The 9090-nt window shown below is 39.6% G+C and overlaps 1 long non-coding RNA gene across 1 annotated transcript; it reads left to right on the top strand.

Moving 5' to 3' along the window:
* Positions 1–6168: 6168 nt before the first annotated feature.
* Positions 6169–8834, top strand: LOC112845665 (uncharacterized). The gene is made up of 3 exons (XR_003218535.1): positions 6169–6279; positions 8182–8245; positions 8686–8834. It is a non-coding gene; the product is annotated as an uncharacterized LOC112845665 (long non-coding RNA).
* Positions 8835–9090: the final 256 nt, after the last annotated feature.

Genomic DNA, 9090 nt, shown 5'->3' with positions numbered 1-9090 from the left:
AAAACACAATCCAAATATTCAACCACTGAACTTGATGGGAGCCCCACTGATTATAAGTCAGCTAGCAGATGATACTACACTGTTTTTAAAGAACATGTTACAGGTTCCTCTCGCACTAAATGAAATTTCACTATTTTCAAAGGCCTCTGGTTTGTATCTGAATATTAGAAAATGTGAAATATTAACTATTCATGATGGAAAACCCAGCATCTCTCTTAATATAGCTGTAAAAACTGAAATTAAATATTTGGGTATTATAATCTCAAAGAATATAAATAATAGAGAAATCCTAAATCTTGAGCATATTACCCAAAAATCTAAAAAGATCCTAATCAGCTGGTTACAAAGAGACCTTTCCATCTTTGGACGTGTCCTACTTACCAAAACAGAAGGTATTTCGCGACTGATTTATCCATCTCAATGTTTATATATTTCCAATAAACTAATCAAGAATATAAATCAAATTAACTTTAATTATATTTGGAGAAATAAGCAACATTATATTAGGAAGAATGATGTAGTGAAGTCTTTAGAAGAAGGCGGATTGAATGTGATTGATTTTGAAGCATTGGATGGTTCCATCAAACTTAAATGGTTGCAGTCTTTCATAAATAATTTAAATAATATTTGGTTTTATTTCCCAAAAGTAATTTTTGAGAAGCTTGGTGGCATTGAATTTCTCTTAAAGTGTGATTTTGAAATCTCCAAATTACCAATTAAATTATCCAATTTTCATAAACAGGTTCTCCAGTACTGGAAAATGATTTATAAGCACAATTTTTCTCCACATACAAATTCGATCTGGAACAACCGATGTATATTGATAAAAAGAAAATCCTTCTTTTATAAGGATTGGATGGACCACGGAATTTGGACCGTTCTACACCTTTTAGACAATGACGGCAATGTATTATCGTATAATAAATTTATTGATAATTATGGCTTAGTATGTACTCAAAGTAAATTCATTAAAGTTGTGAAAGCCATTCCCCTGCAATGATTCAGATGACTAAAGCCAGTTTAACCTATTCTTCCTTTATAATCCGTGAACCATCCTTATTTATTGATGATCGTCAATTTAAAGGAAAGACTTGCAATAACAAATTTTTAAGGACAATTTTAACCAAGCAACTTTTTCCTTCTCAATTAACAAGAAAATATTTATTTAAAGATTATAACTTTAGGTTTTTGACCAAGTATCTTTCCTTTCCAATTCCGCCAAAAGCTAAAGAAATTCACTTTAAAGTGTTAAATGCCATATACCCGTCCAAGGATTATCTTCACAAGAAATTCAATATAGATACGAACACATGCACATTTTGCAACACTGATATTGAGACTACAGAGCACCTTTTCTACTCATGTGAAAGCATCAGATCTTTTTGGGATGGTTTCCAGTACTGGTTAACTTCTAAAAATATTGACTGCCCTTCTCTAACCTTTCAAGTAATTAGAGTTGGCCTACAAACAGAAAATAAGAAAATAGAACTTGGGATTAACAACCTATTTATAGTCGCAAAATTCTTCATTCATAAATGTCGCTTCTTGAAAATTACTCCGATCTTTGCTGCTTTTAAAAATGAAGTCTCTTTATTGAAGGCTTCATTAGACAAATGTAATGTTAATAAAGCTCACACCTTACTTGATTTTTTGATGCAGCTTCTAAGCTAATGTAGATAGACTGTATGTGCGTGGACTGTACGTTCTCCGTTTTTTTTTTCTTTTTTTCTGTGTTTGTTTGTTGTTGTTGTTTTTTTTTTTTGTTTTGTTTTTTTTCTTAGTATTACTTTTCTTTTTGATTTAGTTATATCTTACTTTATAAGGAAGGACATTAAGATAATTGTTTGCTGCTGGAGACTTCTATTACTGTGCCTTTCCTTTCTTTTCTGATTGATGGCTGCTTCGTTCCTCATCACCCATAATTGTACATTTTTGGATGGATCTGCTTAAGTTCTGCGATGTATTTTGGTACATTGTACAATAAAAAAATAAAAATAAAAAATAACCTCTCAAAATAAAAAAAAAAAAAAAAAAAAAAAAAAAAAAAACTCTTCTGCTGTCTCACCTCTGTCAGTGTTCATGCTGTTGCAAGAACAGGTGGAGGTGCAGGTGGAACTTTGACTTCACTGTGGTTTCTATGTGCAGGCAGGAGTGTGACATCTCCGAACAGCAGAGGATTGTGGTGCGCGGTGACTCCTGCTGCGACGCCCCCGTCTGAGTGTCCTGAGCTCCTGGTCCTCAGCAGACGGCCCACACACTCATTTATCACCATGTCTTTATCCTGCCTGTAAGAAAGCAAAGACAAGGCTAACATTACAAACAGCCAGCAACCAATCCCTTTTACTCCACCGCCCAAAAACCAGTGAGAAACACTAGCTAGTATTAACTTGGAATCAAAGTCCACTAGGGCTGCCACAAACAATTATTTTGATAGTCAACTAGTCACCGATTATTTTTGCGATTAGTCGACTAATCGGATCATGCATCCATTGGACGTAAAACGTACAGCTTATTGCACCAGCAGCATCTGCTCTTATATAACATTAGCTTACAGTTTTAAGTGTTTAGGGCAGGGGTGCCCAATCCTAGTCCTCGAGAGCTACTGTCCTGCAGCTTTTAGATTCATCCTTGTTCCAACACACCTGAATCAAATGAATGTCTTGTTATCAGGCCTTTGCCAAACTTGATGACATGCTGAAGAGGTCATCAAACCATTTGATTCAGCTATGTTGGAGTAGGGATGCATCTAAAAGCTGCAGGACAGTAGCTCTCGAGGACTAGGATTGGGCACCCCTGGTTTAGGGTATGTGCTAACTAAAAATAAAGACAAGATGATAGTTTATTAAATTTAATGAGATTTACAGATTGTTTCGGTAAAGTTTAATAAACTCCTTGCTATCTAAAATATAACGGGACACCGGAGTATATTCTGAACATCTCACACTTCTGATAATCAGTTGTCTGCTTGACGTTTATTCGGCCGTGTATGAACTATAACTTTAATCTCAGCCAAACCGATTTACTCAGGAACAAATAAAATACTAAAAAAAAAAAAAGGCCAAACAATAACATTTTTAAGTTATCTAACTGACTTATATATGTTCAACCTGAGTAGCGAAAGACGGTGGTGCGTTTGAAAACGATTTGCTTGGAGTCCGGTGTTCTCACGGGCTCTAGTGAGCCTTGCCCCCGGCTAGCTATCGAGCTAGTGGGTAACAGACGTCTCCGAAAACGTCGGAGCGCTTTTGAAAATATGCGGTGTCTTGATAAACTGAGCAGATATTTGAGGTTTACACAGCTACATTCTCGCCTGAAAATATGTTAAACGTTTATTTTGTGACCCAGAAAGATTAATAAGAGTAATATTAAAACTAACTAGCTGCCGCCATTGTTGAAAACTGAGCAGGGCCGCGCTATGAATTCTGGGACACTGCTGCTTCTTCTTCGGAGTGTAACGGCAGCTGGCATCCTTGTACATGCAGTGCTGCCATCTTCTGTTTCAGTCCGTTATTACACTCTTAAATCCTACTACTTATTCCTGCGTCTTTTGTGATCTTACAAAGCTTCAAACCACGCGTCGACTATTAAATCAGTCGTCGACGATTTTGATAGTCGACGTAATCGTGACTAGTCGACTAATCGTGGCAGCCCTATTCAGCAACAAAGACGCCATCAAAAAGTCACGGCCATCAGAGCAACATCAGAGAAACAATAAAGTCTAACCATGGAAGGTATATAGAAATATATGCATAAAGACACAAAAACAAAGAACATCGACAATGAGCACCTTTCGTTTTGCTGAAAGTGATATAGCTTTCTCTTCCCATCAACTGAAACCACCAACATTTCAGGTGTGCATGCTGGGCAGCTGAAGCTGACATCACAGCACAGCTGCTCTTCCTCATCAAGAAAGCTGTGCTGCAGTGCAATCAACTATTACATTTAGGCAAAGATTACTTTCATCCCTAAATGATTGACGGTCTGAAACTCTGACCTTGTCTCTACAGACAGCAGAGCTGCTGCCTTCCTGTGGGTAGGAGTTCATTTTTACCCATCACCCCAGTTAAATTTCACTGGGGTCTGTCTCATTTATATGCCAGAACCAACACTTTGAAGCACTTTTCTTTGATCACTTGTAGCTCAATGGAGACACACATTTATGATCAGGTCCCCCAGTTTCAGACACACTTGCACAAGCACACAGATGACCGATATCTCACAGTGGTTTAACACAGATCTGTCTGGGCTAAAGTACAGACATCGAACGCTATGACAGACCGAGGCAACTATGACCCTTGCAATTTTAGAAGAAGTCTGCTTGAAAGTAATCATGGACAGAATTCATGTTTCAAATTATTCTAAAAATGCACTCAGCAAGTTTGTTTTTTTATAATGCCTACTAAAGATGTTTTCAAAGGGTTTCCCAGATATGGGTTATTTCTAGTCCCAGATTAAAAGAATAATTCAGTGAAGACCTCCATTTAAACAACTTTAAGCCTAGCACTAGGCTTAATCCATGTCTGGGAAACTGCAGCATTATCCATGGAGGCATGAGCATTTAGCATAATATAGACAACAACCTCTTTAACTTACCCTAAAATCTGACTTGACTAACTCCAAGAAGGGAAACCCTGCTTTTACTGTCCAGGAAATGGAGATCAGTCACCCAGTGCAAGTGCAACTGTCATTTAAACTCAGTCTACAGTCAGACCAAAAGCCACCTCGCCAAATGTATTTACACAGCTGTGTGGCCAAAGGCAGGGGCAGCTTGGGTACGGCTGTAAACATTAGCCTCTTTAACTGCAGCTGAACGCCATCCCTCATTGTCTGCTACTTACAATGCAGTTAGAAAACAAGATCTACGGCTTTTCCTAATATCATTCACCACTGAAAAAGATTTTGGTCTGTTAGATATTTCAGCAGCATACACAATTTACATCCAATACTGCAACAAGCTTACTTACCAGCATTTTTTTATCAGATAAACTCAAATGAAACAAGTTGGTTAATTGGAAACAATTTCAACTTTCAAATCATGTCACTCTGTGTTTATTGGAAAGGAGATTAAAATGCATGATAGGCTGAACCCACCCGAGGGACTCATAAAGTTTGATCTATGAATTCCTGATACATTTTTGCTTTATAGAGGCAGAAATGTTGACCATGAAAGCTTTTGTAGTGAACTATGCTGCTTTCACCTACAAAGCATCCAGAGCACACAGTACATGTTGCTATAAGCTACACCACATAGCTGCTACAATTTAAACACACCCACAATTTGTGTATAATCGCTATCGCCAGACTATGTCTCAAGAGCATATGACCTGTTGATAAAACTCACTGTTATGAAGATAGATTGGTTCCAGTGTCTTCATGAAACGCTGCCTTTATCCATCTTCTGGGGCGTGCCTGCAGTGGACTTGTGAACAGTTCCTTGTGAGGGAGCTGCTGGTGGAGCTCACAAGGTCCTCCTTCATTCCTACCATGAGCTTCAGTCTTCCTGATCTTTCTCAAACACGCCTCTCTCAGTGGGTCAACAGAACATCTGGCACAGGACAGCTGTGATGAAAGAAAAGGAAGAGGTTCTCCAAACCTCTGGACCAAGGAAACCCAGCTGGGTCCTGATGGTCTCCCACACTACTTTCACCCCGGGTGGACGTAGCTGTCGATAATAATCGGCACTCTGTTCACTGTTAGGAAAGGAAAAGAACAAGTTACACTACAGTACTGATACCTTCTGCTGCTCTTTTCAAACTTGCCACCTTACCAGGCTGTAGAGTGCTCTGAACACTTAAACACTTTGAAATCCATTACACACTCACACTCACAGTCTTAGGTGAAAATCTCCAAGGACAGCATTACACTTTTTGCTATGAACAGTAACTCTGGAGCTCTGTGGAGTGTGCAGATGATCTCATTACTGTCTAAAATGGATAACAAAACCGAAGGAGTGCTGAATCATTGACAAATACAGAGTAACAGGTGTGCAGCATGGCTAACTAGGTAGCAACAAGCCTCTAACACAGCAGCGTGTATGCTAGCGCTAATCTAGCGAAGAAATGAACAGAGTGCTTTTAGGTGTTGTAGAAGGATAAGATGATAAGCTGTGTGTGTTTTTTCAGAATGACCTGCTTGTATTTACCTTCATTGAAGGAGTGGTCAGTGTGGGTATAGCCATGAGGCAAAAAAGACAGCTGAAGCGGAAGAGTGTGGTGAAAACATGGTGCTGCCGCGGCCAGCAGGTTTCCAAGCAGGGATTCGGGTAGCAGGAAGGCTTTGGTAAGCCGTCCAACATCCAGTCCCATCTTGTGAATGCCAATAAAAAAATAGCTAGGTGTCCATGTGTAATTTGTGTGGAACAATATTGCACAAGAAGCTTAATAGATTTAGAAAAACGATAACAAAAAAAAATAAAAAATTGAAGAACAAAAGATAAATGTCCTTTTTTTTCCAAAGTTTACTCGCCCTGCTGAGTGGTGTACAGCGTTAAGAGGCCAGCATTCGGACTCCAGAGTTTAACGACCCTAGTTCGAGTCTCTGATAGTAGTCCGTCTGCTACAGCAGGTAGGCCCAGAGTGAAAGACGAAGCTCAAGCCTGCCTCCATTTTTCTCTCTCTCTCTTTTTTCATTTCTTTTTACTTTTTTCAAGCCGCAATTAAAAGCTCAGGGAAACACTTAGTTTTAAGGCGCCTTTAAGGCACCCTATATATCAGTCCATACAGCGGTAAGGGCCAATCTCATGTATCAGTTACACATATATCAACGAAGGAAGAAACAGGCCCAAACCAAAGAGGTGTGCAGGGAAAAATCAGGTGTGAGTGTGTGAAATTTACTAAGTATTGGAGTGCAAAAATGCCTGGTCTCCAGCTCATTTCCAAAAGGCTGGGTGCGTGATGTGCGCGTTGTGGTCTTTAAATAGAGGAATTTTCCCGCTTTTGTTTGCCCGTCATGTGGCGACATGTGGCGGGCTAGCAGCTTAGTAACATAGAGGCCTGGGTTCGAGCCTAGGCTCACCTACCCTACCTCTCTATGTTCATCTGCTAGGGGGAGGTCCAGGCAGGGACCTTGGAGTGAAAATTCCAAGGCCTAGACTTCCCCCTGATTTTCATTTTCTCTGTGTTTTTTCTTTTACCTGCCAGCAACAAACAGCCCAGCCCCATTTATGGACCTCCTTCTTGTCATGGCTACCAAGGACCACTTTCTTCTGCCACAAGTCATTGCCCTGACAAATAATTATTTCCTATGTTTCCCTAGGGGCTTTTTTTAATCTCCAATATCTTTACATATCTTGCTAGATAGACTTCCCTCAACAGGGTTTACAAACGCCTTATCCTCTTTGTCCACTTCAAATAACTTTAAACAACTATTCTTAGATTTCTTGCAACATCTGCTGTCCTCTTGCACAGATTACGCTTTTTAAAAAACAAACAAACACTTTTCTTTTTTTAACGTCAACCACATTTTTGGAACTAGATAAATAAAGCATATATAAAAGTCACTACCAAAAACTCATTGCAGCTTCTACCTTGTTATAGGAATGTTGTTGTGGCTCAAGATGACTTGATTTCATCCGTGAAGGATACATTTGATATATGTTTTCACATATTATAGACCAACAAGTTATTATAGCAGTTTAAATACGAGCGATCGGTTTTTGGAAGACGATCATTTTTTTAGCACAACACCGCTAAGCACCAACTCATCCATCCTTTCTCCTTTTCTTCTTTTCATGCGCCACCATGGGAAGCGCCCACAAATGTGTCATTTCACACTGCAGCAGGCTCGCAGACTAGCTGTGGTGCTTGTTCTTCTTCTCTGACTTTGCTGTTTCACCGTGTTTAGATAACGTGCCATCCGCAAAACAGTCGCACTCATTTCGTGCTTTAGCTTTGTATTCACGCGCACACACACGTGCACACACACACACACACACACACACACACACACACGTGTGTGTTAGTTTAGTCTGTTTCAACCTCTCTTCGTGTGGAAACACACATATCTAGACTATTCTTTAAGGATGTCTGCATTTCACACAACTGTCTAATAGGATAAATAATTGACATTGTATACCCAAAGGTCAAGTCTGGATAAACGTGTATATGATCTCCAACTTGAATGCAAAGCCAAGGCATATAATTGTGTGGGTGTGTCAACTCTATGTGTTTCCTCTCTGTGCAGGGGGATGACTGAAGCTATCACCTTGCTAATCCTTGCTGTCCAAACTGGCCTCATTGAGCTGCAGGTCATCCACAGAGCCTTCCTCCTCTCATGTCCTCTTTATTGTTGCTGCTTCCATCCTGCAGTCCATGCTGGAGATAGCTATAGTCCTATAGTCCTAGCCCTGGGAGCATCTAGAGGCAACTAAGATAATATACCAAAGACTTTTTCATGTGTTTATTTTTAAGAAAACTCTGTGTCCCACTGTTTGTTTTATTTTTACTGATCATAAACAACTATTAATAACTATGGGCAGTTAGTTAATTATCACAGAATTCATTATCTATGGTCATCAGTACAACTCATGCTAACATCATAAATTAAGTAATACTACACTGTCCTTCTTTCTTCATTCCTAAACAGGCAGTTTGTCTTTTTGACATCAATCTGACTGAAAGTGTGTTTGCAAAGCCTGCTATCAACCTGCCTGCTTTCTCATATGCTGGTTTGCTGCCCGTCCCGTAGGAGTTTGTGGAAGCACTTCCGTGCAGTTTCTCTCTGTCTCTTCCTGCTGATCTTTCCAGCGTACATGGCTTATATGATCTGCCAGTTCTTCCACATGGACTTCTGGCTTCTCATCATCATCTCCTCCTCAATCCTCACCTCTCTCCAGGTAACACAACCGCATCGCGCATCGCAGTGTGCAAAACGTTAAATTAAATAGTTTAAACTTGCTCTACCCAAACAGTTCAGCCCAAAATAATTAAACATGTATATTTGCTTGTTTTTAATTCATAATAATCTGAAACACTCTACCGCCAGGTGCTTGGCACTCTGTTGATCTGTTGTTCTCTTCATGGTGGAGGAGTTTTCGTAAAGCTCCAGTGTAGAACATGGATGAAGTCAATATTGTGTAAATGGGAGCTACAG

This window comes from Oreochromis niloticus, unplaced genomic scaffold, assembly GCF_001858045.2.
Source record: "Oreochromis niloticus isolate F11D_XX unplaced genomic scaffold, O_niloticus_UMD_NMBU tig00008475_pilon, whole genome shotgun sequence".
Taxonomy (NCBI): Eukaryota; Metazoa; Chordata; class Actinopteri; order Cichliformes; family Cichlidae; genus Oreochromis; species Oreochromis niloticus.
This window is presented reverse-complemented; position numbering and strand designations above follow the sequence as displayed.